Source organism: Dermacentor silvarum, chromosome 10 (genome assembly GCF_013339745.2).
Source record: "Dermacentor silvarum isolate Dsil-2018 chromosome 10, BIME_Dsil_1.4, whole genome shotgun sequence".
Taxonomy (NCBI): domain Eukaryota; kingdom Metazoa; phylum Arthropoda; class Arachnida; order Ixodida; family Ixodidae; genus Dermacentor; species Dermacentor silvarum.
In genome coordinates this window covers 61,532,259-61,560,022 of record NC_051163.1, presented here as the reverse complement: position 1 = coordinate 61,560,022, position 27,764 = coordinate 61,532,259, and the positions used below count along the sequence as shown (strand labels likewise).

General features: G+C 44.2%; 1 long non-coding RNA gene across 1 annotated transcript; it reads left to right on the top strand.

Moving 5' to 3' along the window:
- Window positions 1-124: 124 nt before the first annotated feature.
- On the top strand, window positions 125-26,260 carry LOC119465788 (uncharacterized). The gene is made up of 4 exons (XR_005194917.2): window positions 125-393; window positions 14,436-14,527; window positions 14,755-15,073; window positions 25,633-26,260. It is a non-coding gene; the product is annotated as an uncharacterized LOC119465788 (long non-coding RNA).
- The last annotated feature ends 1,504 nt before the right edge of the window (window positions 26,261-27,764 follow it).

Below are 27,764 nucleotides of genomic sequence, written 5' to 3'. Positions count from 1 at the left end.
CCTGCCCGTCGAAATCAGATACGAAAGCGAAACCACACTCGCTTCGTTGCCAACAGCCTGCCGTCAGTGCATCACGAGGCGGCGCGTAGAAAGAATACGATCCTCGTACGCTTGTGACGGCGCCCGTGCCAGGTTTCATTCCAAGTGATTTTAGATATCCAGCTGGTGAGAGCATGTTTTTGACGTTCCGGAGATTTCCATGCGCCGTCGGACGAACTCGCGAAGTGAGCTGAGGTGTGGGCGAAAGCTTAGGTCGCTACGTTTGCGGACTCATTGCAGAAGGTGCGGAATGTCGAACGCAATGGACGGCGCACGGACAACGTGATGTGCGTCGACGGTAACGTAGCCGTGTTTACGGCGGACATTGTGTGAACGAATTTCTATTGTGTGAAGGTAACGTATGCACGTTTACTTCTTCTTTTTCGTGAATGCAAGCATCGGAAGCATGCCATGCTTCATATTTCTTTTTACCAGAAATGGGGTGCGCGTTATATTTTGAGTTTGCTCAAGCAGTACAAGACGGGAGTCCGCGGTAAGGGGGCTGATGAGAATAAAGAAGTTAGAAATGGCGATATCAAGAGTGTCTGTTTATTATATACGGGCTTGTAACATATATGAAAAGCTTTTTTTTTTTTTCTTCTTTTTTGAAATGAGGGGGGGAGAGGGGCAAATCCACCTAAAGAAACGTTTAGAAAAACAAAAAAAATTATATCGGGCCGAAATGCAATGCTAGCAAAGCAATTATATGATAAGTTTTACATGTCAGCTAGAGCGACACATTACAGCGACCAATAATGAAAAATTATGTGGCTCGTTTGACACACTCGATGCGGTTTTAGTCAGAAAACCTTGTTGGAAACGACTTTCAGATTGGCCTGATGTCATTTCAGTAGAAAAGCTATTAGAGCATTGGCAATTTGGGGCACTGCTATGCTCCGTGAATACTGAGAATAATATTTGGAGAAAGCAAAGTCGTGTGCTTGAAAGCATAGCAAGCCTCATTTGTAAGGTCTCACAGGATCTTTTTCTTGAGCCACACTGTAGGTTGTAACAAAAAACAGAAATACAACTTCCAAAGAGACTGCCATTGTGCCTCTATAACCTTGTGTGGTAAGCACTTTTGACTCATTTTGATCCGTACACCAGCAGGATCTGGTTCGCTTTCGATTTGAAACAGTATCTTTGCGCCTGTATTGCTGGCGCTTTTTGACCCCATTCGTTCTGATAGGTTTTTATAGGAAAGCTGATTATATGTGCTTGACATAGCAGCATAATTTGACGTAGTTTCGGTTTCTGGATTTAGCTCATTTCGAGAAAAAAACTCATGTTTTTCATACCATGTTCTTACGTTGAACCACATATGCTATATCCTCGAAAGATAGGAAATTGTGCTATCAACGCATTTTCTCCTCACTAACCTATGGAGTTGCAACTTGGAGGATACATGAATTCTAAAAGAAAATCGTCCCCTCTCCCCTGTGCAGAATGGAAAGTCCAAAGTCCGTCTGCTTAACCTCGCTACCTTTCCTTGTTTCTCTGTCTCTCACTGAGGGGACTGCATGGTGATAGCCTAGAAAATAACATGACAGTTTTTTTTGTTTTTTATTCCATTATCCAAATACAAAACCAACCAATATATAGGCTGTTCCGTCTAAGCGATTTGTGTTTAACAAACTTCTACTGTATATATTCACGTTGGTTTTTTTAAACAACCTTTGCCATTGCACAGGCTGTGCTTTGTAGTACAATTGCTTTGTTTCTTGTTCCACTTTCTTTCTTTTTTGAGTGACTTCTTGGTGTAGCTACATTTCTTCTTGTATTGCTTCCCTCAAGCCTTTTAATGTTCATCATTTATGCATCCAGTACTGACTGCGCAAGCTGGAATTTCCCTCTCTCTGTGTCTCTGATAACATCTGTGCACATTTGCTGGTATGTTGTTTCTTGCCTGCTGTGCTATTGCTGCAGATGTAGCTCTGGTCCATGCATTTTTTCTTTTTTGTTGAGTGATGCAATGGCAAGGCATTGATTACTAGATGGCTAGATCTTCTACTTTCTGGGATTTTACATGCCAAAAACCACTTCTGATTATGAGGTATGCCGTAGTGGAGGGCTCTGGATTAATTTTGACCACCTGGGGTTCTTTAGCGTGCACTACAACGCAAGCGCACGGGCGTTTCTGCATTTTGCCTCCATTGAAACGCGGCCGGGATTCGATCCCGCGACCTCGTGCTCAGCAGCGCAACGCCTTAGCTAGCTGAGCCACCGCGGCTGGTCGGCTAGATAGAGAGTAGAGGCTAGAAAGATACCTGTGCATGTATAAAGACGTACCTCCACTGACTATCTGCTGTTTATGCCTGAACAGTATGTAAAAGTCACAGTGGTTGTATGCACTATACTACACCATCCACTGTTCAGTGCTCAGTGATTAAAACTCAATACTTCGAGTGCATGGCTGTAAATACTAAAGACACCGAGCTGATGCATTATGCTATACAATGAAAGCAAGGGACTTTGTGACACATTGTGACTGGATTTGGGGCCCCAGCGATGAACCAGTGCTCACTAATGGCGCGAAAAGTGCCGGCCACCATGCAGACTGTGTATCTTGTGTTCAGTTGCTGAGTACTTTACATTGTTCCATCTCTTACTGCCCGTCATTTTGCAGCAAGGTACATTTCCTTTTGTGCTGTTTATGCCCGGTGTACGATTCTTTCAGATTCAATGAAAATTTGTGGCACGTCGCAGTTCACCATCGTGCAAGCTTGTGCAGGCTGTTACCCTTTAACCGCCAATTTAACTTCCGAAAAACATACCAAATTCGGCAATTTTTTTTAAGTAGTCATAATTTTTTCCATGCAATTCTGATTCTGAAAATATATGTTACATCATTGATTTCTGTTTAGAATTAGCACACCGAGCAGCAAAGTACGCTGAAGCCCATGAAAGTCCATGATGCCCCAGTGCCTCTTACAAAGAAATTTTCCCTTCTTTAATGCAAAGAAATGCGACTGTATTCTCCTCCCCATCAAACATGGTGCCATGCAGTGGAGTGATGCCATGTTTTGTGGTGTTATGTCCGAGAAAATTAATCTCTTGAACCTCAAACTGACATTTATCAACATTGATGACGCGATCGTTATCACGAAGTCGAGTGAAAAGTTGACGAAGATGTGCTTTGTGGGTTTCAGCGTCATTTCTGGCGACGAGAAGATCATCTATGTGGGAAAAACAAAATGTTAAGCCTCTGGTGACTTCGTCTATAAAATGCGGAAAGTTTGAGCTGCGTTGCTGAAATCGAAAGGCATGCGTAAATACTCAAAAAGGCCAAATGGGGTAGTTATAGCAGTTTTTTAGATGTCGGATGGCTCAACGGGGATCTGGTGAGAAGCTATCACGAGATCAATTTTCGAATACGTTGTTGTGCCGGTTAAAAAGGCAGTGGAATCCTGAATATTGGGTAGCGGTTATCAGCCTGGAACAGTGACTGTATTCAGTGCACGATAAACACCAGAGGGTAGTCATTGTCCTTCTTAGGTAGCATGTGTAGTGCCGACGACCACAAGCTTGATGACTGGCAAATGAGTTTTAGTTGCAACATATGCTCGAATTCATTGCAAGCAACTTGAAGTTTATCAGGACAAGAGTCTACAAGGACAGCAGTGGATGGGCGGACCTCTGGTAACAATACTATGGGTCACAGTGTGTCTAGGGGTTTTATCCATCAGAGACTGTGTAGTAATCTCCGGAATCTCGTTGGGTAGAGTTCTATAGGATGAGGTAGGTAGTTTGACGAAAGTAGGGTTGAGGGCTGTAGCGTGCGACAGAAAACCGTTGACTGACAGATCCATGGTGTTATCCAACAGACGACAGCAGCTCATGTCCACAAGTTGGTGAAATCAGCCCCTAAAATGGCCTAGCGGATGTCTGCTATCCAAAATAGCCATTGCAACCTTCTCTTAAGACTGAGATCGAGGGTAAGAGACTTGTGCTCATAAGGTGCGATAACGGAAGAGTTGATAGCTTGTAGTGGGATGGACTTTTCGTGGAGACGCTGATCAGCTTTGGGCACAGAAATTATGCTGACCTCCACGCCAATGTCTACCAACAAACGCAGTCCTGTCGTTCGGTTGATTATGTAGAAAAGGTGGCTTGATATATGGCCATGATCGCCCACCGCTGTTATTGACGGTCGGCCTGAGCATTTCCCTTGTGCCACGGACAGGGTAACACACATAGACTAGCCACGGCACGAGAACGTGGATGGTAGTAGCACAGGTTCGGTGACAAAAACTGCGCTCAGATTGTTGGAACGGCTGTTGCATAGAAGGTGACGTGAGAGGTTGATGAGTTGGATAGGGTCGATCATTGAAGTTGCGAGTGTTGCGCAATTCCTGACACGATTCGGCTACTTGAGGTGCGAGCTCTTTTACTGTTTCCCAAAGGGAATCCACTTCAGGAAGTGGAGATCTACAGACAGCATTTATGACTGCCGGAGCGACGTCCATCATCTGGTCGGCCAGTTCGGTGAGTTCCGACAAGAATTTATGCTGAGCTGTGACAAAGAGCCATTCGTACGTTAGCTGGAAGACGCTGTAGAAACAACTCATGTAATACGGCTGCGTCCAAGGAGTCTAGTTGGTCACCAGTCAGGTGTTACAGGGAACATAGAAACTGGGTTGGACGTCTGTCACTGAGCTCTTCATTGTTCATCATCATCATCAGCCTATAATTATGTCCACTGCAGGACGAAGGGTTCTCCCTGCTATCTCCAATTACCCCTGTCTTGCGCTAGCCTATTCCAGCTTGCGCCTGCAAATTTCCTAACTTCATCATCCCACCTGACTTTCTGTTGTCCTCGACTGCGCTTCCCTTCTCTTGGTATCCATTCTGTAACCCTATTGGTCCACCGGTTATCCATCCTACGCATTACATGGTCTGCCCAGCTCCATTTCTTTCGCTTAATGTCAACTAGAATATCGGCTATTCCCGTTTGTTCTCTGATCCACACCGCTCTCTTCCTGTCTTTTAACGTTACTCCTAAGATTTTTCATTCCATCGCTTTTTGTGCGGTCCTTAACTTGTTCTCGAGCTTCTTTGTTAACCTCCAAGTTTCTGCCCCATGTGTTAGCACTGGTAGAATGCAATAATTGTACACTTTTCTTTTCAGCGACAGTGGTAAGCTCTCAGTCAGGATTTGGCAATGCCTGCCGTATGCACTCCAACCCAATTTTATTCTTGTGTAAATTTCTTTCTAATGATCAGGGCCCCCATTGAGTAATTGACCGAGATAAACCTACTCCTTTACAGACTCTAGAGGCTGACTGGCGATCCTGAATTCTTGTTCCCTTGCCAGGCTATTCAACATTATATTTGTCTTCTGTATATTCATCTTCAACCCAGTTCTTACACTTTCTCGATTAAGGTCTTCAGTCATTTGTTCTAATTTGTCTCTATTGTTGCTGAATGGGACAATGTCATCTGCAAACCGAAGGTTGCTGAGATATTCGCCGTTGATCGTCACTCCTAAGCCTTCCCAGTCTAAGAGCTTGAATACTTCTTCTAAGCATGCAGTGAATAGCATTGGAGAGATTGTGCCTCCTTGCCTGACCCCTTTCTTGATAGGTAACTTGCTACTTTTCTTGTGTAGAACCAAGGTAGCTGTGGAATCCTTGTAGATATTTGCTAAGATATTCACGTATGCCTCCTGTACTCCTTGATTACGTAATGCCTTTATGACTGCTGGTATCTCTACTGAATCAAATGCCTTTTCATAATCTATGAAAGCCATATAGAGACGTTGATTGTACTCCACCGATTTCTCGATTACCTGATTGATGACATAGATATGATCCATTGTAGAATATCCCTTCCTGAAGCCAGCCTGTTCTCTTGGTTGGCTGAAGTCAAGTGTTGCCCTGATTCTATTGGAAATTATCTTGGTGAATATTTTATACAATACTGAAAGCAAGCTAATGGGTCTGTAATTCTTCAATTCTTTACAATCCCTTCTTATGGATAAGTATAATGTTGGCGTTCTTCCAGCTCTCTGGTACACTTGAAGTTGTGAGGCATTGCGTATAAAGGGCCGCAAGCTTTTCAAGCATATCTCCTCTATCTTTGAATAAATCTACTGTTATTCCATCTTCTCCTGCAGCTTTTCCCCTGGTCATGTCTTTCAAGGCCCTTCTAACTTCATCGCTAGTTATAGAAGGAGCCTCTGTATCTGGTTCATCACTATTTCGAATGAAAGTAGCTTGGCTGTTTTGGGCACTGTACAGGTCAGTATAGAATTCTTCCACTGCTTTTACTATGTCATCGAAATTGCTGATGATATTACCATGCTTATCTTTCAGTGCATACATCTTGCCTTGTCCTGTGCCATGCTTTCTTACTAATTTCATGCTGCGTCCATATTTTATGGCTTCCTAAATCTTTCCCACGTTATAATTTTGAATATCCCGTACTTTCTTCTTGTTGATCAGTTTTGTCAGTTCAGCGAATTCTATCTGATCTCTTGAGTTGGACACTTTCATGTTTTGTCGTTTCTTTATTAGGTCCTTTGTCTCTTGGGAGAGCTTACCTACTGGTTGCCTTGGTGCCTTACCTCCCACTTCAATTGCTGCTTCTAAAATCAGCCTAGTTATGGTTTCATTCATTACTTCTATGTTATCTTCATCTTCCTGTTCTAAAGATTCATATTTGTTTGCGAGCACCAGCCTGAATTGGTCTGCTTTTACCCTTACTGCGTCTAGGTTGGCCTGTTTCCTCTTGGCTAATTTCACTCTTTCTCTCTTCAAATGGAGAGAAATCCTAGACCTCACTAAGCTATGGTCACTGCACTTTACCTTACCTAACACTTCTACATTCTGCACTATGCTTGGATCGGGGAGAGCATGATATCTATTTCATTCCTTGTTTCTCCATTAGGGCTTTTTTAGGTCCACTTCCTGTTGCTGCGCTTCCTGAAGAATGTATTCATTATTCGGAGCCTATTCCTTTCCACAAATTCTACCATCTCTCCTCTTGCATTCCTAGAATTGATGTCGTAGTTGCCAATTGCTTGCTCACCAACCTGCTTTTTCCCCACTTTTGCATTGAAGTCGCCCATGACTACAGTATACTGCATTTGCACCTTTCTCATTGCTAATTCAACATCTTCATAAAACTGTTCTACTTCTTCATCATCGTGACTGGCTTGTACTACCTTCATTTTGTACCTCCTATTCAGCTTTATTACGACGACTGCTACCCTCTGATTAATGCGTAGAATTCACCAATGTTGCCCGCTATGTTATGCACTAGAAATCCTAACCCGGATTCTTTCTTATCTGGAAGACCTCTGTAGCAGAGGACGGGGCCGTTAGTCAGCACTGTGTAAGCCTCACCAGTTCTTCTAACCTCACTAAGGCCAATAATATCCCAGGAAATGCCTGATAATTCTTCAAATAGTCCTGCTAAGCTAGCCTCACTCGAGAGGGTGCGCGTGTTGAACGTTGCCAGGTTCAGGAGCTGTTGTTCATTGTTCAGGAGCTGCTGAATACGCCAAAGTGCAGATGGGACGAGATGGTGAACAAGAGTTTCTTTGATTGTCAAATAAGGAGTTTCATCACGTGGCTGAATGAGGATGTCGCATATCTCGGCCATGGCCTGCAGCGGCAATGCTTCAAGCAGGAGTTCATACTTGCAAACTTCCAATGTGACGCAATTACTGCGGAACTTGTTCTCAGCTTGTGTGAACCATAGCGTGGGATCAGCAAGCCATAGCTGTGGTAGTGTAATGGTCGCTGTAGCTCCTATAACACCTGTAGAAGGTACCTGACCGGTTGCAGAGGTAGGAGCGGGGTTGAGGTTGTCTAGAGTCTCATGGTAATCCATTGAAGGTTGCATTCGTAGTTCAAGTCACCATTAACTGTGGAACCATCAAGCACAGTTAAGAACACTGGGGCTTTATTTGTACGTCCCTTCACCTGATCTACTTAATTGTTTCACCTCCTCTTTTTTCACTTCACTCAAACGTCCCCCACTACTCGCTCATGTCTGGACTGGCGACGCGCCAGAAGAAGAAAAGTTTGCCACAATGACATTGCGGTGAGCGCTGCCATAAAGCCACACTATAAAGTGAAAGTCACGCTGCCGTGAAGCCACACCTAAAGGAAAAATTTGCATGTAAGGCAGGGGGTAACTTCGAGGCTTAGGATTCTGGGAAAAAATCCTCGCCTTATATTCGAATAAATATGGTAGTTGGATTCATTCCTGCAAGCTGATGGGTATCAACTGTGGAGTATCAATAGTGAATGCAGCTTAGAACGTTTTAAATGCGAAGCATTTGTTGCTGACGGCTCTGTCTGTCTGTCCCACGTCTCACACCCCCACAGTGCATGTGCGTCCCCTCTCTCTCCTCTCCTATGCTCCCCCCTTACTCTCATCTAGGAATCCTTTACGGAGCAGCACCCACGTGCCACACCCTCAGAGCGCGTGCCCGTCCCCTCTCTCTCCTCTCCTATGCTCCCCCCTTTCTTTCCTCTAGGAATCTTCTACGGAGCGGCGCCCGTGTGCCACACCCCCACAGCTCATGCGCGTCCCCTCCCCCTCTCTCTCCTCTCCTACGCTCCCCCCTTTCTCTCCTCTAGGAATGCGGAGCGGCACGCACGACAGGGGGTGCAACAGCTGCATACTCCGCAGGGGGCGCCACGGTAGTTCCTCGGTATGAAAATGACGGAGCGCGCGCGTCTCATTCTCTCTCCTGTGCAGCGCCGCGTTGAGCGCTCGGGCTGCCGCCGCGAAACCATCTCCCGCTCAAGCTAACCATCTCCCCGCTGCTTCGCATCCACACATGGTACCATCTCTTTAGCCTTTAGCGGAAGATGGAGTAATTTCTTAAATTTAATTTGCGAGTGATGAATTCCATGGAAAGTGCAGCTTCTGTCGATGTGCTAATCAGAGTAGGTCCTTTTTCTAAACAATGTTAAGTCATGAGTTTTGGCAATTGATTTCGGTAACTCCGATGTCTTTGGCTTGTCTTGCCGTTCGGAAGACATTTCAGCATTGTTGGCATGAGTGTCTTGCACTGACTGCACATGAAGCGGTTGTGCAAAATTCTCGTTTATGGGTTACCAAGTTACCAGAGCCATTACCAGCAATAGCAAAGCTGAGAGAAGCGACATCTTCTGATGATTTGTCCAACTACAATTTGTTTGATAAATTGTTTTGTTGCATCAGCGTAAGCAGACATGGTTTACTTGGTGCAGTGCATGACAGTGCTGTTGTGGTGCTAGGCAGCCAAGTGCACATGCATATACTAAAATTTACGGCAGCCACCCTACGCAGAGCAACTTGCAGTGTATAAAATGTAACCTAAAGTGAAGTGTACTCTATTTTAACACTGTTACATTCTGTAAGGGAGGCCCAGGGCCCAGCTTCCTGTTAACATGACTTGCACTGCAACATCATCTCAGCTTGAGTCCAGTGACTACGTTATTTGATTGCACTGATCTGAGAAATTCCTAGTTTCCTCACACATTAGAGTTCCTGATAGTTTGAGGAAGACTTGATCCCACTGTCTGAGAATCTTTTACAGGGTGCATCCACTTTATGGCTTTGCCAGAATAAAGGAGGTGTGGCTTTTTTTTATGATGCTCTGCTGAGAACGTGATCACAGTTGAGCAAAGAAATGTTTTACAAGTGTTAGTTCTCCTAAAATACACATTGCATTTTTGTTAGCTCATCCATGATATAAGAAGTAAACAATAAAATCCACTCTTGAGACAGTGGCGCCATATGTGCCAGCTCTCTTTTTCCTGCGAATTTATCAAGTTTGCAATTTTTCTTCTGCAGCTTTCGATAAATGGCGATGCCTGTGAAGTTGGTTCAATTAAGTATGTTTTGCATGAGTGAATAATTGTTTCTAATACATAAATATAATCACATCAGATTGGTAAGTGTTGCACTCTGTCCCTAGCCTGAATAAATTGATTGATACAAAGGGGAAAAGTTTGTGTAGCATGCTGTTTGCATCCATGCTGGCTTTAACAGTGATCTTTGTGCTGTTACAGATGCGTCGATTCCTCCTAGGGTGCTTTAAAGAGGATGTTGCTTTGGACTGTATCAGGAGTTAATCTCACAAGCTTCTTAGAAACCATCCGCCAATTTGCCCTGTTACATGACATACCAGTTTGATTTATTATTGATTTAACACTGTGATGGTGATGTGACTGTGTTTGCGTCAAGTGAAATTTCAAGTGCTCCTTCTGCCTGGTGTGTCTATTGGAATCATGAAAGAAACAAATGGGTTCCATTGCAGTCACCAAGTTGTAATCATTGTGGTAAAGAAAACAAGGCAGTAAAATGTACTGGTAGAGAATGCAGTTTCATCAAGGTAATCCATGGGACGGCATTGCCCCTGTCTTCACAGATCTGCTAAGACAGTGCTTGAGAGTGTAGCAGTGTCAATGACACAAAATAATTTGTAGATAAGTTATCTCCAGCACTCTGCAGCAGAGTTTGCTTTCGCTGCACCAAGGCAAACATTATAGCGAAAAATGTTTACAGTGCCACTAAGAAAGAAACATTCCCTTCCTTAATGCAAAGAAATGTGGCTGTATTCTCTTCCACCATCAAAGATTGTGTCATTCCCACCTATAGGAATGTTTTTTGATTTGTTTACTTATGTCTTTTGTATTTTGTCTTGTTCGCTTTCTTTATATATTCTTTCATATGTTTATGTATCAGTTGGTACTTTTGTTGTGTTGCATGATAAAAGTACTCTGATGCTAAAATAGTGTTTAGTACTCAATTTAGTAAGTGAGTGCATTATGCAGTATTACAAAATGTACTTTGACTGTTTAAGCAAATCAAAGTGGCTTGCTAATTTGGACCTCTATGTATAGCCAGCCTGGAGGTTGTATCCATTGACAACAGTGAGTTATACGTAGCGAGATTGGTGTTTATTCAGGTGTGTATATGTGGCAGTGTCTGTAACAGAAGCACAAATTGGTTAATAAGTCAACTTCAACACTGTGTACTGGTTGCATTTTGTTTCCATTGAAGTGCTTGTAAAATAACCATGAAAAAAGTTTACAGTGCTCTAATACAGACAAGCAGTCCTTTGTCGTAAGCACAAATATGTGGCTCTATTCTCCGTCAGCAAACTTTGTGCCATTCTAACCTATATAAATGGTCAGTTTATAATGTTTTCTTTCTTATGTTGTTCCTTTTCTTTCATAATTTGTTGGACTAATATTCGTATTTAATTTTATATGCTTCATGTGTTTAAATATCAGTTAATGCTTTTTGTTGTGCTGCATTCTACAAGTCCTATGCGAGAAAACATGTAATACTTTGTTTAATATTTGAGTGCACAGTGTAGTTTTATATATAAAAATGTAAATTGGCTATTTAGGCAAGAAATCAAAATTGCATGCCAAGTCCGAACTTTATGATTGCCAGCAGGGGTTTGTATGTATTCAGGTCAGGGGCGGATCCAGGTTTTTTCTGAGGGGGGGGTCAGCTTCTCTCAATGATGATGATGATAGTAGTCTTTCTAATTTACCGAAATTCACCGTTTCTGCTCACGATAAACCCACGTTTTATACGGCTAGAGCAACACCTGTAGCCCACCATGGTGGCTCAGTCAGCTCAGGCGTTGTGCTGCTGAGCACGAGGTCGCGGGACCGAATCTCGGCCGCGGTGGCCGCATTTCGATGAAGGCGAAATGCAAAAACGCCCGTGTGCTTGCCTTGTAGTGCACATTAAAGAACCCCAGGTGGTTAAAATTAATCTGGAGCCCCCCACTACGGCGTGCCTCATAATCAGAACTGGTTTTGGCACGTAAAACCCCAGAAAGAGGAAGAAGACCTGTAGCGAAGCCAGGTCTCAGTTTCTCTGAGCTTATAGGAAAAGGACTTTACCTAATACAGCCATGTGCTTGGCGGCTGTGCCTGATAATACAGGGTGTTCAAAACGAAGCTTTTATGCTTTTCTTAAATTTAGGCACTGGGAGGCACGCGAAGACCACCTGCGCAAATAAGTTATATGGCCAGGGGGGCACAAAGTGAGATGATAATTATCGCTGTGAGCAGCCCAATTAACTAAAACTGAACAATTATTTTTTGTCGACTGCAGTAGGTGGGTATGTTTGTATTGAAAACTTAGAGACAGTCGCGTTTCTACACAGTATCAGCCGGAAGAATTATTCTAGCGTGTTCGTGCTCCGAGTTATCCGACTCCAAATTTCAATTGTCGTACTGCGCAGAGTTATCGAGTCCACGCGAGAGTGGTTTATGCTTTGCGTTGCTGTGGAAGGGAGGCATTTTGAACATATTTAGGGCATTGACATCTTGATGGGTGAAGTGTTGTCATGAGATTTGTGCGTGACAACACCAAACTTAAAGCGGAAGTATGAAATAATCCTTAGCATAGCTAAAAAGGTTTCTGCTGTTGATGGTGCAGTTGTTGATCTTGATTTCAATAAAACTTACAATACTTCGAAATCGGAGTCATCATGCGTAGGAGGGATAACCGGTGGACCGTTAGGGTTACAGAATAGATACCAAGAGAAGGGAAGCGCAGTCGAGGACGGCAGAAAATCAGGTGGGATGATGAGGTTAGGAAATTCGCAGGCGCAAGTTGGAATACGCTAGCGCAAGACAGAGGTAATTGGAGATCGCAGGAAGAGGCCTTCGTCCTGCAGTGGACATAAATATAGGCTGATGATGATGATGCTGATGATGACTTCGAAATCAGCAGTCACTTAATTTGCGCAGCCCAGGCAAGGACCATGGCCGGTCGTCTAGTCACCATAGGCCCGCGCACTGGCCTCGCGCTTCTCCGCTCGCCCCATTATCTCGGCATGGCAGCTGCCTCCATCTTTACAGGCTGCGCGGTCGCGTGTTACCACAGCGGTTACGGGTTCTTCGATTTTTTTTTTTTTCGCCAGCCGTGAGGGGAAGGGGGACAGTTATTATCTTTTCCAATGCCTCCGTCCTGTTGTCAGACTAAACGCCGCACGCAACAGTCGCGTCACGTCAGGGAGGAGCTTTGCGCCGATCCTGACTCTCTTGCATGCTTAATCATGCGAACGACAATTAAAATTTGGAGTTGGATATCTCGGAGCACAAAAATGCTAGAATAATTCTTCCAAGTGAAACTGTGTAGAAACACGACTGCCTCGAACTTTCGAATACAAACATACATACATATTTCAGTCAAAACGTTAATTATTCAATTTTAGTTGATTCGGCTGCTGACAGCGATAATTATCATCTCACTTTGTGTCCCCCTGGCCACATAAGTTATTTGCGCAGGTGGTCTTCACGTGCCTCCCAGTGCCTAATTTTAAGAAAACCATAAAGCTTAATTTTGAACACTCGGTATATCTAGCCTGTATTGTTTCTTAAAATAAAATTTGGGATGATCTGTTCCAGGTGCGTTATAAATGCGTAAGCACGGGTCCGTCTTCGGAGTTCTATTGGGACACCTTGATTTCCTTAAGGAGATTCTTTGTGTTCGGTTGAGACACCTTCGTTTGCTTTGGAGCTTCAACGCGGCAACCACTACGCTAGTTGTTTACGATATGCGAATCACCGAGTATGAAGAAGACTCACGACGCCACCTACAAGAACGATGTGGCGTAGTAGCCGAGAGCGCGAGCCAGCGTCTTCATGTTTTGTTTCCCACGTGACGTCATCCTTTTACACAAGGCGCGCATCTGCATGGCATCACGTGGTTAGCGGCCAACGCCCGCGCGCTGGCGTTGGCCGCTGACGTCACGCTCCCTCACTTCGCAGCCGCTGCTCGAGGCTTCGCCCCGCTCCGCGAGAATGCCCACTCAGATAAACGGATCCGGCGGCTCTGAGCCTCCCATGTTTAATGTACGACAATAAAACTGCGAAGTTACAATGAAAAACTTGTAGCGTACGAACGGTACTGTGCTCGTACTGGATATTGTCAACGTGCAACTGTGATCACAATTAGTGCTACAGTTAAAAAAAAGTTGCCTATGCGTAGTTCTTAGTTTAGCTGTTAATTATTATTATTTATATAAGAACACTTCAGCGAGAGATCTCTTCCATTAAGCAGGTTGGTCACGGAACCGATGACAGCCAATGAGGCAACCGATGACACCCCAAGGGGGAACTAAGTTGATCAGGCGCGAAGGCGCTCGCGCGGCCATCGGCGTGCTTGGCAAAGGGACGTCCCCTCGTTCATTAGACGCCACCGACATGTCGAGTAAGGCACGGCCGGCGCCAGGAGGTCCAATGGTGTTCATGAGAAAAAATAACTACGGCAACTTCGCGACACCATACCCCTACGGAATACAACTAAGCTTGTCAGCAAGCTAGCTTTACTTCTACATGGCTGATATCACTGGTACTCGCGAAAAATACTTTTGAAGAATGCTGGTGACCATATATTTTTTCTTATTTTATTTGCGACAGGGCCATCTCCCTATCAGCGAGGGGGCGATGCAGAAATCTGAGGGGGGGGTCAGGACATCCGGACATCCCCCCTGGATCCGTGCCTGATTCAGGTTAGTAATATATGTTTAGTGAAATAGGAACTTGTATGAGACATGTACTACATCAAGGAACTTTTGCCACAACGGTAATATTTGTGTTGGGTTATAATATGTCTGTTAGGTTATCACATACTTTGCCTACAAGTGTGGGAATCCTTTTTGATTGCCAGGTCTAGCACTTTAGTTGAGAGAAGTGTTTTCATTTGCATCGCCTTCCCATGTCTCCTGTGACTTTGCAGGTTCCTTGCCTTTAAGCCCCCAAGAGCGGTACGAGTCGCTTGTGTCTGTGAATGGCTTGCAGCATTCCTGCCGGCTGTGCCCTTACCAGACCAAGAGGAAGTCCGACATGAACAAACACATACGTACACACTCAGGCGAATGTCCCTTCATGTGCCACCTGTGCCCGGAAGCATTCCCTCAGGCTACCAACCTGACACGCCATCTGCGCTGCCACACCGGAGACCGTTCCTTTTCCTGTGTGCACTGTGGTGCATCGTTTAGGCAGAAGCGCCACCTGTCCAGCCACATGTTCTGTCATGCAGGGAAGAAGCCCTAAAGGTCAGGGGCTTGCCGTTTCTTTTGTAGAACACCAAATTTGTTTGTTGCAGTAGGTCAGCTCTAAATTGCATCGATAGATTTCTAGGTCCTTCAACAATAAAGTTTCTTATATAGTATTAACTAGAGGAAAGTTGACTCCACTGCCTATGAGGATTTCATTTCATTTCATTTATTATCATCTTGAAGGCCCGAAGGCATTACACAGGGGGGGGGGGGGGGCAATAGAAACAAGTGTAAAAGTGGTTATGTACAAAACAACAACAAAACAAAAAATAACACTGCTGATTTTGTACGACTTTAAACGATCAAACAAAAATTACGAATTTAAAGAAGCAACACGGCAATACGTTCGCGAACATAAAAACACTAGGTGGAAGAGTTGACAAGGGTAGACTATTCCAAGTGGTTTATGATGGGTTCATGAACGATGTGCACTGGGAACAGAAAGTCAATCAAAGTGATTTGTTAGGTATTCACGAAATTTTTTGCGGTCAGTACAGGTAACGAAGTGGTCAGGGAGCCCATTCCTATAAACAATTGGATCAGGAAAGAAGGAAGTGGTCATGGCAGATGAGCAGCTGGGTAAACGCGCTATGGCAGAGTTGTGACTTATGGGAGAGGAAGTTCGCAATGGTGGTTTAAGAAGGTGGTGCCTTGAGCGTGGATTGTAAAAGAAGGAGTGCAGCAAACCAAGACGAGATATGATGCAGCGGGACTTCAGTGTTGGCAGACCTATTGTTTGCTTCGAGGAAGTGACACTAGTGTACCGTGAATAATGTGAAGTGATGAAACGGGTGGCTTGAATTCCAATCATGAGGCTAGGTAATCTTGAGATGGATGCCAGACAGAGGAAGCAAATTCGAGTTGTGGATGGACAAATGTCACGTACGCCAACTTCTTCATTTCTGGGGATGCCTTTTTTAAATTTCTTTGTAGATGCCCGAGTGAGCACGCAGCTTTGCGACGCTTTGTTTCGATATGTGTTATCCAAGAGAGTGATGACGTCAAAATAAGACCCAGGTACTTATAAGATGAAGTGGTGCTGATGCTGACAGAGCTAATGCGATAAGTGGACTGAAAGAGACTGTGCCTTTAGGTAAAAGGCATCGATGTGCATTTCGATAAGTAGAGAGGCATGTGCCATTTTTCGTACCATGACGAGATGGCATCGAGGTCGCGCTGCAGGCAAAGAACATCGTCAGAGGAGTTAACAGTGTTGTAAACTACGCAGTCGTCTGCGAAAGTCGTAGTTTACAATGTATTCTAGTAGGCAAGTCATTCACGTAGGTTAGAAATAATAAAGGGGACAGACAGGCGCCCTGAGGCTCGCCCAAAGGCACGTCAAGAGGTGAGCGGTAATTGTTTGTGGAAGTGTGTTGCGTGCGCCCAGATAGGAATTGTTCGATCCATCTGAGTAAGTTATTGCAGATTCCAAGTCCAGATAGTTTTTGCAGTAAGAGCTTGTGAGGCTCCTTATCAAAAGCTTTTGAATAATCTAAGAAAACGACATCGATCTGCAGGGGCCTTACCATGATAAGCAGAATGTCGTGGGTGAATTCGGCGAGTTGGGAATTACACGATAAGTGCTTTTGAAAACTATGCTGAAATGGGTAGAAAAAAATTAATATCTTCCAGGTGTTTCATTAGGCTTGATGCTATGATGTGTTGTAGTAATTTTGAGGGGATGCTTGTAAGGGAGATTGGGCGGTAATTGGCAAGGTTCGAGCGGTCACCTGATTTAAAGATAGGCAAGATATCAGCTTTCTTGCAGTCACCGGGAACAGTCCCAGTTTCTAGCGATTGGTTGAATAGTAAGCAAAGTATTTGTGCTGATTCATGATAGGTGTTCTTCAGAAGTTTACTACTTATACCATCACAGCCAGTGGAAGATGATGGTTTAAGACTATTGATTAGGTTAAATATGCCCTCCGCGTAAATTTCTAGGTCTGGCATAGCATGCTCTGTAGCAGTAAGTGTGGGCAGGTCAGGGTCGTCAATGGGAGCAGTACATACAGAAGAAAAGTAGTTATTTAAGGCGGTTGCGCATTCATTATTAGGAATAGGTTCACCATCAAGGTCGACGAGTTCAATGGTGTTAGATCTGTCTTTCGTATAGAGCATGCGCCAAAATTTATTTTGATTTGATATAGAGAATGGAGAGTAGATCGTGACTGTTAAATTAATTTTTGGCTTGACTGACCTCCTGAATATACAGTTTTACGCACATGCGATACCTTTCCCATGCTGCAGTGTTATTGCTTTGATTAACTTTCCTGTAGAGACGTTTTTTTACGTTTGAGAAGAGATTTTACACGTTTAGTGAACCAAGGGTTGTTATAATCTGATTTTGCGACAATAGTGGGTATGTTCTTATCCTTTAGGTTTAAAATTGTGTTTCTGAATAGCTCCCAGTTGGAGTTGACTGGGTGTGACAAATGCGTGGTCTGAAAATTCCGCCAAAATAAGTCTAGTCCACTGTTTATAGCCTCATAGTTACCTCTCCGGTAGTCAGAGATAAGTTTTTGGGTAGATGATTTTTTACTCAGTGGGAGACGAATAACAACGTGCAGGAGACAATGATCGCTGAAGCCGGGAATCGTGGTAATGGCGGAAATGTCATCCGGGTGACTTGTAAGAAGTAAGTCGAGTATGTTATTGCCTCTGGTGGGACATGCTATCACTTGGTGGAGGTTGAAATCGTCTGTTACTTCAAGAAATTGTTTCGCTTCAGTAGAAAGGGTCCCTGTTGATACAGACAGCATATTCCAGTTAATCTAGGGGTTATTAAAATCTCCGAAAAGAAAAAGTGGTGCATTCAGCACTTGTGTTTTATGTTTGCTAAGGATTGGGACAGCAAATCAATGAAAGCTTGCTGTTTATCAGGTGGTCTGTAACAAATGCCAAAAACGGTTTTTATCATATTGTTATAGACACATACCCATAAAAGTCAAGGTTACCGATGGAAAAACTTCGCTATCGTCTATGTCCGAGCTCAGCCACGTTTCTGTTTGCAAGATAATATCGGATGTTCTGTCATGCAGGGAAGAAGCCCTAAAGGTCAGGGGCTTGCCGTTTATTTTGTAGAACACCAAATTTGTTTGTTGCAGTAGGTCAGCTCTAAATTGCATCGATAGATTTCTAGGCCCTTCAACAAGAAAGTTTCTTATATAGTATTAACTAGAGGAAAGTTGACTCCACTGCCTATGAGGATTTCATTTCATTTCATTTATTATCATCTTGAAGGCCCGAAGGCATTACACAAGGGGGGGTGCAATACAAACAAGTGTAAAAGTGGTTATGTACAAAACCTGGAACGATACCTGGATCAGCATGGTGTGCTGAGCAGTTTCATGCCCCACGCAGGCGCCATTCCATTCCCTGTTAAGTAGAGCTTGGTGCGGTCCTGTGACAAGTGACGTAGGCGAGGCGCGGTGTTGCCAGATGGGCACTTCCGTGTGCGCCGGAACTGGATTTGCAGGAGAAAAGGTGGCGAAGAAGGGTTGGTTGGTGACGGGTCAGTTTTGTTGACAGTAGATGACGTCGGCAATCGTAACCGGTCCGGTAATGTGCATTGCAAGACAAGGGGCCAGCATAGCAGCACCTGGAACGATACGTGGATCAGCACGGTGTGCCGAGTGGTTTCGTGCCCCACGCATTCGCAATTTCATTCCCTGTTAAGTAGTGCTTGGTGCAGTCCTGTGACAAGTGACGTAGGCGAGGATCAGCTCGATTTGACTGTATTTGACTAGTCGACTTGTCTTTCGCTTGTGTCTGAACGGCGGGGAGAGTGCGCTCACTTGTTAGGTCTATTTCGCTACATTTTGCTCGTGGCTGGTCGGCAATCGTAACCGGTCCGGTAATGTGCATTGCAAGACAAAGGGCCAGCATAGCAGCACCTGGAACGATACATGGATCAGCACGGTGTGCCGAGCGGTTTCGTGCCCCACGCAGGCGCCATTTCATTCAGTTTCATTCAGGGTCAGTTTTGTTGACAGTAGATGGCGTCGGCAATCGTAACCGGTCCATTAATGTGCACGGGAAGACAGGGCGCCAGCATAGCAGCGCCTGGAACGATACGTGGATCAGCATGGTGTGCTGAGCGGTTGCTTCTCTATCCACAACATAAATTCCTAAAGACTGCCTTGAGACTTCCGTGCTATGCCAGCATATCAGAGGTGTGGCTTTTCTTGAACGTGGACTGGCCTAAAATGTGTTCATCACTCTGGAAAGAAGTTTCTGGAAATTACACATAATACTATTAATATAATATAATAATGCCATTCTGAGGGGGGTGCGTCTTATGCAAAGGTGTGAGGTATAGACCGGAAAATACGGTAGTTGCTTTTGAAGGGGCAAAGTTGCTCCAAATATGTTCGTCTTTCTGCAGGTAAGAGCCCATTTTTGCCTAGGTACCGTCACCGCTTTGTAACATACAGCGATATGCTCAAAAGGTTCAGCTTAAATATCGCCGTAAGCACGCTTAACACAAACGCCCCGCAGCGTGGCCTGGACTGAATTGGACTGACGCCAGCACCGTGAAGTGTTGTGCGCTGTTATCTCGGTATGTTTGCGGCGGCTGACGATAGCTGGAGCACAGCTCGATTTGACTGTATTTGACTAGTCGACTTGTCTTTCGCTTGTGTCTGAATGGCGGGGAGAGTGCGCTCTCTTGTCAGGTCCGTTTCGCCACATTTTGCTCGTGGCTGCGGTCTCATGCGCGTCCAGAAAACACGTTGCTATTTGCTTATCTTGGCAGAGCGAAACGGCGTGCTCACTTACACAGCTGTGGGCACTTACAGGGCATCGTACAAAACTGCGTAAGATGATCTGCAAGCAAGCGAAGCCACTGGATCCTTTTTTTCGCCGGACCGCTCCCGCCGATGGATCGGTAGCTCACAATTAAGCCTGTGAAACCTGTGTAATTACATATGTAATTCGATCATATATATACTGCTGGTCGATCATTCGCTCTCGCAGCCTAGTCGTAGCAGTAAAGGCCCGCTATACGCGTTGGCCACTGGCCGACGAGGGCCTGAAGCTGCTGTAGCGCGGAGGCGACGGCGGTAAATAAACCAACGCCGGAGGGCGGCGCAGCACAGTGTCTCAACGCTAATAGTAGAGCCACCCAAGCACAACGACATTTAGACACCCTTCTCTTGATGTTTCGGCAGCCCGTCATAATATAACATGAAAATATTCCAATCAAAATACGAGCAATACGTAGCGACAGCATTTGATCCGGAGAGCGTATGCTAGTTCAGCACACAGCGTAGGAGGAGACGAAGTCGACAGAACAGAGTAAACGGCAGCGCAGGAAGAGGAGAGAGGAGATGGTGCTACTTTTTATGCAAAAGGCGGATTGGCGCGAGACCCGGCGTGGCCTTTTAGTCGAAGGCATTGGGCTGCTGAAGTAGAGGTTGCGTGTTTCATCTCTGCCTTGGTGGCCGCATTTCGTTGAGAGCGGAATGAAAAAATGTTTGTGTTCTTAAATTTACGTAAACTTTAAAAATCTCCAGCTGTTCAAAATGAATTTGTAGTCGTCCACTATGTGTGCCTCGTAATTAGATTGTGGTTTTGGTTCATAAATCCTCAGAATGTCTTCTAGGAAGCACCAACTCTGTTCTGGGCTATTTTCTGCATCGTGGTCGTTTCTTCAGACCACAGAGGATCGATCGTCTTTGAAACTGTTGGCTGCTCCCTGACCGACCATGTTTCAAACGAAAACGGAGCACAGCTGGTGAACTGCATGGTGGAACTTGTCAGATCTATGTTCTTGCAGGGACGTCCTGCCTGACGTTACGCCACTCATATTCACGCTGCAGCCTCTATACAAGGAGTCTTTGCAGTTGCAGCCATGGTCACTGCCACAGTATCCTTTTTTCAGTGTTGCCGACATTGTAGCAATTGGATTGTGTATAGCCATTTGGACTGTCACCTTTGCCCAAATACATTTGCTCAGAGTTCCAACCTCAAGCAGCATGTGTGCAGTCATTCGGAAGTGTGGCCGTATCCCTACACCCACTGCGCTGCATCCTTTTCACGGAAGGAGTGCTTCTTACACCTAGGGCTCCGTGTTTTCGGAGTTTATTTTTCTTGAAATTCGGAGGGTGTTTTTTGGAGTTTATTTTCTGGCGGAAATTCGGAGTTTATCGGAGTTGTATTTCTCGTAAATCACCAATTGTCCGAAACTCGAGAGTTAAATTATGCATTATTCTCAATACTCCAAAATCTTAGATGAAATGATATGTGAACACGAAAACATCAGAACGCACGAAGCGTATTTTTGTTGTCTGGAAGGTTTGAACGCACAAATACTTAAATACAAAGCCCCTACGTTTGTGCATATTACAACCGTAGAGCTTGTTGTAATTGACGCAATCATACTTTACGAGGTTGCTGTCACTGATGGAAGCACGCTCCTTTCGATTGGTGATTCTCAGCTTTGAAATTGCCCTTTTAACATTTACTCTAGAAGACTCGGCGCGCAGCGACAAAGCACTGGCCACTGGACAGTGTGAAGTCTCCAAAGCGACAGGGGTTTAACAATGTTACTGAATAATTAGTTCTGATAGTTTGCAAAATCTTTCATGAGTTGGCTCATGTCGTCAGTTTCATGAAACACTAAGTTAAATATCGCCGCATAGGTTTCGAACGCGCGGGTTAATGCATGCTTGATATTTAGATTCACAATTTCAACACTATACCAAAACTATTCTCTGGTGCACTGGAGTGCATCGAAAAGCTTCCTCTGAAGTGTCTGTGTCTACTTTTCAGTGACAGCAGCGTAGTATTCATGAAGGTCTGCGACAGTCGTTGAGCGGTCATACGTCTGTCGCTCCATGCGCAACAAGCCCTTTGTTAAATGTGCGAAGGGTGTGGTCTACGAGATACTGTTGACGTGAGGTAAACTTTATATCGACCAAACAGGTCGATGTACCAATGACTGCTTAGAACATGCCCTTTCAATATAGAACAGAACAGGACCACATTGGCCATAAAATCGGAGTGTATCAGATAAATCCGAATTGTCAAAAATTTTACCGGCGAGTGTTTATTGGATTTATCCGAAAAAACAGAGCCCTACTTATACCACATGCCTTGTCACAGATGGGGAAGGAGCGCTCATTGTTAAGGGCACACAGTTTCTTATAGAAAAACCGATTGATTCATTTATGTGGTTTCTCTACTGCATCGAAAGGGTTCTGGCCCTTGCACGCACAGGGCTTCATAGAATATCACTGAAAGGGAGAGACAACCGCTCAGAACATCAATTAAGATAACCTTGCCGATGGAAAGGTCGTCTATCGTATTGGCTAGAATGGGCCCTGTTTTTCTCATTGAACGTGGGTTTATATTTGTAATTCTTCAGTAACACTCGCGAAAAATGACCTTTGGCGCCCCACGCGGCAAAAACATGAACATACTTATAAAGTTCACCTCGTGATCTTCTACTAGTGTATACGGTTCCGGGTATTTGTAATAATAGTGAAATGCAGTAACATTCTTTCTATTATAAGTTTTTTCTAACTTGCATTGCGCAGATAAGACTTCGTGCGTAGTGAGCACAAAAGTGGCGCTGCCTTCACCTTCATTTTCGATGAGTTGGCTTGGCTCAGCTATTGACAGAATAACGATGCTGGGGGCGAGCCAGCCATGACGTAGGCGTGTGCTTGGGAAAAAACGCGGTACAACTATATGAAACGTCTGTACAACAATGCAAACCTATTGTACCAGTCTATTTACCTTTAAAAGTGGTTGGAAAGTTGGCAATATAGGTGGTTATCCACAGTTGCTCTCCCTCAAGTAAAAGCAGGACGATGGGCGACATTCACAATTTGCGAGGCAGGCTTTAGGCATCGCTATCACTCCTCAGCGTTGCTGGAAGATGGACTCTATTTTTTTTAGAAGCTGCTCAGATCGAAAAATTCTGCTTAAAAAATATCCATGCACTTTTGTAAGTGAGCGCTGCAGGTGGAAACACTACCGAGGGTGCGCTTTTCGTCGCGCTGTAAAATACTGGGTCCGTAAAAATCGGTTGTCAGTCCCTTTAACCCTTTCACTGCCGGGTTTTTTTCTGACTGCTCCTCACCCCCTGCCGTGTATTTTTTTTTTTTTTTTCATGTTGGTTCAGTGGAAATTTCATGCTAGTATTGCACCATGATACTTCACAGGGCATATAAAGAGATAAGTGCAGAGAGAAGCAACGGCGGAGGCCCAGTCCGCCCAACTTCCCGATAACGGCGGGAAACGAAATTTCAGGGAGCGGGCTAAGCTGGCGTCCAGCCGGCGGGAGCAGTGGCGCTGGCACGGCAGGCGCGCACGGTGACAGTCGAAGGTGGGGGAGCTACGAGGGAGTTGAGAAGGAGGGTGAGTGGAGCCACCGAAGCAATGGCGTAGCCAAGGCCAAATGCGCTTCTCTGCCGCCCTCCTCCCTGAGCTTCGACGGTCTCCATGCGCGTCCGTCCGTGGCAGCGCCGCCCTCTCCCTGAAGTTCTATGTATATAGGTTACCTCTCCATAGATGGTGGGACATGAACGAAATTTTTTTTTTTTTTTTTGCACGAGTTGTCTCGGGAGTGGCAGGGAGTGAGTTTATGCGACACTAATACTCGGGAGTAGCAGGGGGTGCACATGGGTGGTTTCACGAGTTATCTCGGTAGTGGCAGTTAAAGGGTTAAAGGGAAATATTACCCCACTATCCATTCTATACACTGCTGTGACTTTGTAGCTATGCTGAAAACCTCAGGGTTCATCTTATTATGAAAGTGGCTTGGTTCATCTTATTCAGGGTTCATCTTATTATGAAAGTCTTTGGCCACTGTAGTGTAAATAAACTTTCCTGGAACTATATCTCATTGGAAGTATAATATCTCCTGAACGGGGGGGGGTACACCTGTATTTGATCAACTTGTGATCAACCGGTGATCAACCTGTGATCAACCCGTCATGGTGGCTTAGTGGCTGTGGTGTTGGGCTGCTAAGCACGAGGTCGCAGGATCGTATCCCTGCCACGGCGGCCGCATTTCGATGGAGGAAAAATGCGAAAACACCCGCGTACTTAAATTTAGGTGCACGTTAAAGAACCCCAGGTGGTCCAAATATTCTGGAGCCCCCACTACGGTGTATCTCATAATCGTATTGTGGTTTTGGCTATAAAACCCCGTAATTTAATTTGAATTTTTACCTGTGATCAATAAATATGGTGAACGGTCGACTGGATGAAAGTTGGGCTTGTTTCCTGTCAATGTTGTTATTTGCTTCTCAAATGTCACAATATGGTATCTGTAATCAGTTTTGATGAGTTGAGCACTTTAGTATGGCTTGTATTGTCCTCAAAATGGAGTGCTGCCAACTGTGGAAAACTTTTCTTGAATCTAGAGATCTTATGCATCCTTTAGAAAAATAGGGAAATTGGTCCTAATCTAGGGTAATTTGGTGCTGCGACATTGAAATGGTGAAACGGCTGACGTAACAGCGTGTTTTGATTTCAGTCACTTGCAAATTGTGTTTGCATTAATATGTGAACTGATTTTATCGTACAGCGGTGTAGTGAACGCATCTCGCCCATTAAACAACAGTTTGTGGATGCCCCAGGACCTTTAACGAAGCACTGCTCCTGAGATTTTGCCGTTTTTAACTCTATATGGGCTGTCAATGTATATGCACTCTAAATGAAATATTAATCTAACTGGTGAAACAAACGTGTGCTGTTACACCAAACTAAGAGGCATGGACGTATCTTGGCATGAGCAGACATGGTAGACATGTCGCAGAGCACGACCATGCGGTTGTGGTGCTAGGCAGCAAAGTGCACATGCGTATACTAAAATTTATTGCGAACCACCCTACGCAGAGCAGCTTGAAGTGTATAAAATGTAACCTAAAGTTAAGTGTACTCTATTTTGACACGGTTGCACTCTGTAAGTGAGGTCCAGGGCCCATCGTCCTGTTAACATAACTTGCACTGCGACATCTTCTCAGCTTGAATCCAGTGACTACACTATTTGATTGCACTGAGAGGTTCCTAGTTTCCTCACATATTAGAGTTCCTAATATTGTGAGGGAAACTTGATGCCACTGTCTAAGAATCTTTAGAGGGCGCTGTGACTTCATGGCTATGTCGGGATAAAGGAGGTCTGGCATTTTTTTTTAGTGCTTTGCCCAAAACCAAAGCAATGCTTTACACGTGTTGGTTCTCCTAAAATACACATTGCATTTTTGTTTGCTCGTCCGTGATATAACAAGTAAACAATGAAATGCAAGCTTGAGACTGGGGCGCCATATGTGCCAACTCTCTTCTTCCTTCAAATTTATAAACTTAAAAATTTTTCTTCTGCAGCTTTTGATAAATGGTGAAGCCTGGGAAGTTGGCTCAACTAAGTATGTTTTGCATGAGTGAAGAATTGTTTATAATACATAAATGTAACAACATTGTATCGGTAATTGTTGCTGTCTGTCTCTAGCCTGAATAAGTTGATCGATACAAAGGAAAAAAAAGTTTGTGTGAGTGTGCTGTTTGCATTCATGCTGGCTTTAACAGTGATCTCTGTGTTGTTACAGATGCGTCGATTCCTTCTACAGTGCATTCAAGATGATGCGTGCTTTGGACTTCACCAGAAATTCATCTCACGAGCTTCTCGGAAAGCATCTACCTGTTTGCCGTGTTACTTGACATAGCAGTTTGATTTATTGTTGATTGAACAGTGTTATCTGTTGGCAAATAAGCGCGAGAGTAAATAAACAACTCGAGGAATTGTTGTACAGGCACTACATTCTTTCAATTGCAGCATCCTTAAAAAATTGATTAAACACTGTGATGGTGATGTAACTGTGTTTGTTTCATGTGAAATTTCCATTCTTCCTTCTGCCCTGTTTGTCTCTTGGAATCCTGAAAGAAATGAACGGGTTCTATTGCAGTCACCAAGTTGTAATCATTGGCGTATTGAAAAAGGACACTGCAATGTACTGGTAGAGAATGTAGTTTCATCAACGTAGCCCATGGGACGGTATTGCACCTGTCTTCACAAGTCTGCTAACGCAGTGCATGAGGGTGTGGCAGTGTTACTGAGAAAAACTAATTTGTAGATAAGTTATCTCCAGCACTCTGCAGCAGCGTTTGCTTTCTCTGCATCGAGAAATGAATTATAGTGAACTATGTTTACAGTGCCACCCTCAAACAAACATTCCCTTCCTTAATGCAAAAAATGTGGCTGTATTCTCTTCCATCGTCAAATATAGTGTCATTCTCACCTCCAGGAATGTTTCTTGTTTTTGTGTTCTTATGTCTTGTTTACTTCTTTTACATATTTTTCCATGTGTTTATATATCAGTCGGTGCTTTTGTTGTGTTGCATGGTAAAAGTACTGTGATACAAAAATAGTGCGTAGTACTCAAGTGAGTGCATTGTGCAGTATTACACAATATACTTTGACTGTTTAGGCAAATCAAAGGGGCTTGCTAATTTGTATCTCTATGTATAGCCAGCCTGGAGGTTGTATTCATTCAGGATGGTGAGCTATGCATAGTTACACAGTTGTTTGTTTATTCAGGTTCAGAGCTGTATATGTGGTAGTGTTTGTGAAGGAAGCAGAAGTTGGTGAATAGGTCACCTTCTGCACTGTACTAGTTGCATTTTGTTTTCATACAATCACTTCTAAAACGATCATAAAAAAAAGTTAGCAGTGCACTGATACGGAAAACAATCCTTTGTTGAACAATAATGGAAAGTTGGGCGAGTTGGTATGGTAACATATTTCTAGTTTATAGCATGAAGGGACACAGACAAAGACTAGTGCTCCACTTATCTGCTCCTAGTCTTCGTCTGTGTCCCTTCGCGCTTATAACTCGAAATTCTTTGTTGTATGCACAGAAATGTGACTCTCTTCTCCTCCATAAGCAAACTTGGCACCATTCTAACTTGTATAAATGCTGTTTATTTTTTCCCGTTCATTTGTTGCTCATTTTCTTTCATGATTTCTTGCACTAATGTTCGTATTTAATTTTATATGCTTCATGTGTTTGCATTTCACCTAATCCTTTTTGTTGTGCTGCATTTTTGAAGTCCTTTTATGCCAGAAAACATGTAATTCTTAGTTTAGTATCCGAGTGCACAGTGTAGTGCTACCTATACAAAGTTATTTGACTATTTAGGCATAACATCAAAGTTGCATACCAAATCCGACTTTTATTATACCCAGCAGGGGTTTGTATGTATTCAGGTTAGTAATGTATGTTTACAGAGATAGGAATTGATGTGAGACATGTACTGTATCGGGCTACTGTTGCCATACCAATAATGTGTGTGTTGGGTTATAGCATGCGTGTTAGGTTATCACGTATATTGCCTACAGTTGTGGCAATCCTTTTTGATTGCCAGGTCTAGCACTTTAGTTGAGAGAAGTGTTTTCATTTGCATCGCCTTCCCATGTCTCCTGTGACTTTGCAGGTTCCTTGCCTTTGGGGTCCCAAGAGCAGTACCGGTCGCTTGTGTGTGCAAATGGCTTGCAGCATTTCTGCGAGCTCTGCCCTTACAAGACCAAGAAAAAGGGACACATGATGGCTCACCTGCGCACGCACTCAGGGGAACGTCCATTCAAGTGCCATCTCTGCCCAAAAGTGTTCATTACGAGTTTCAAACTCAAGCAACATGTGCGCAGCCACACGGGAGAGCGCCCCTACCAGTGCCACCTGTG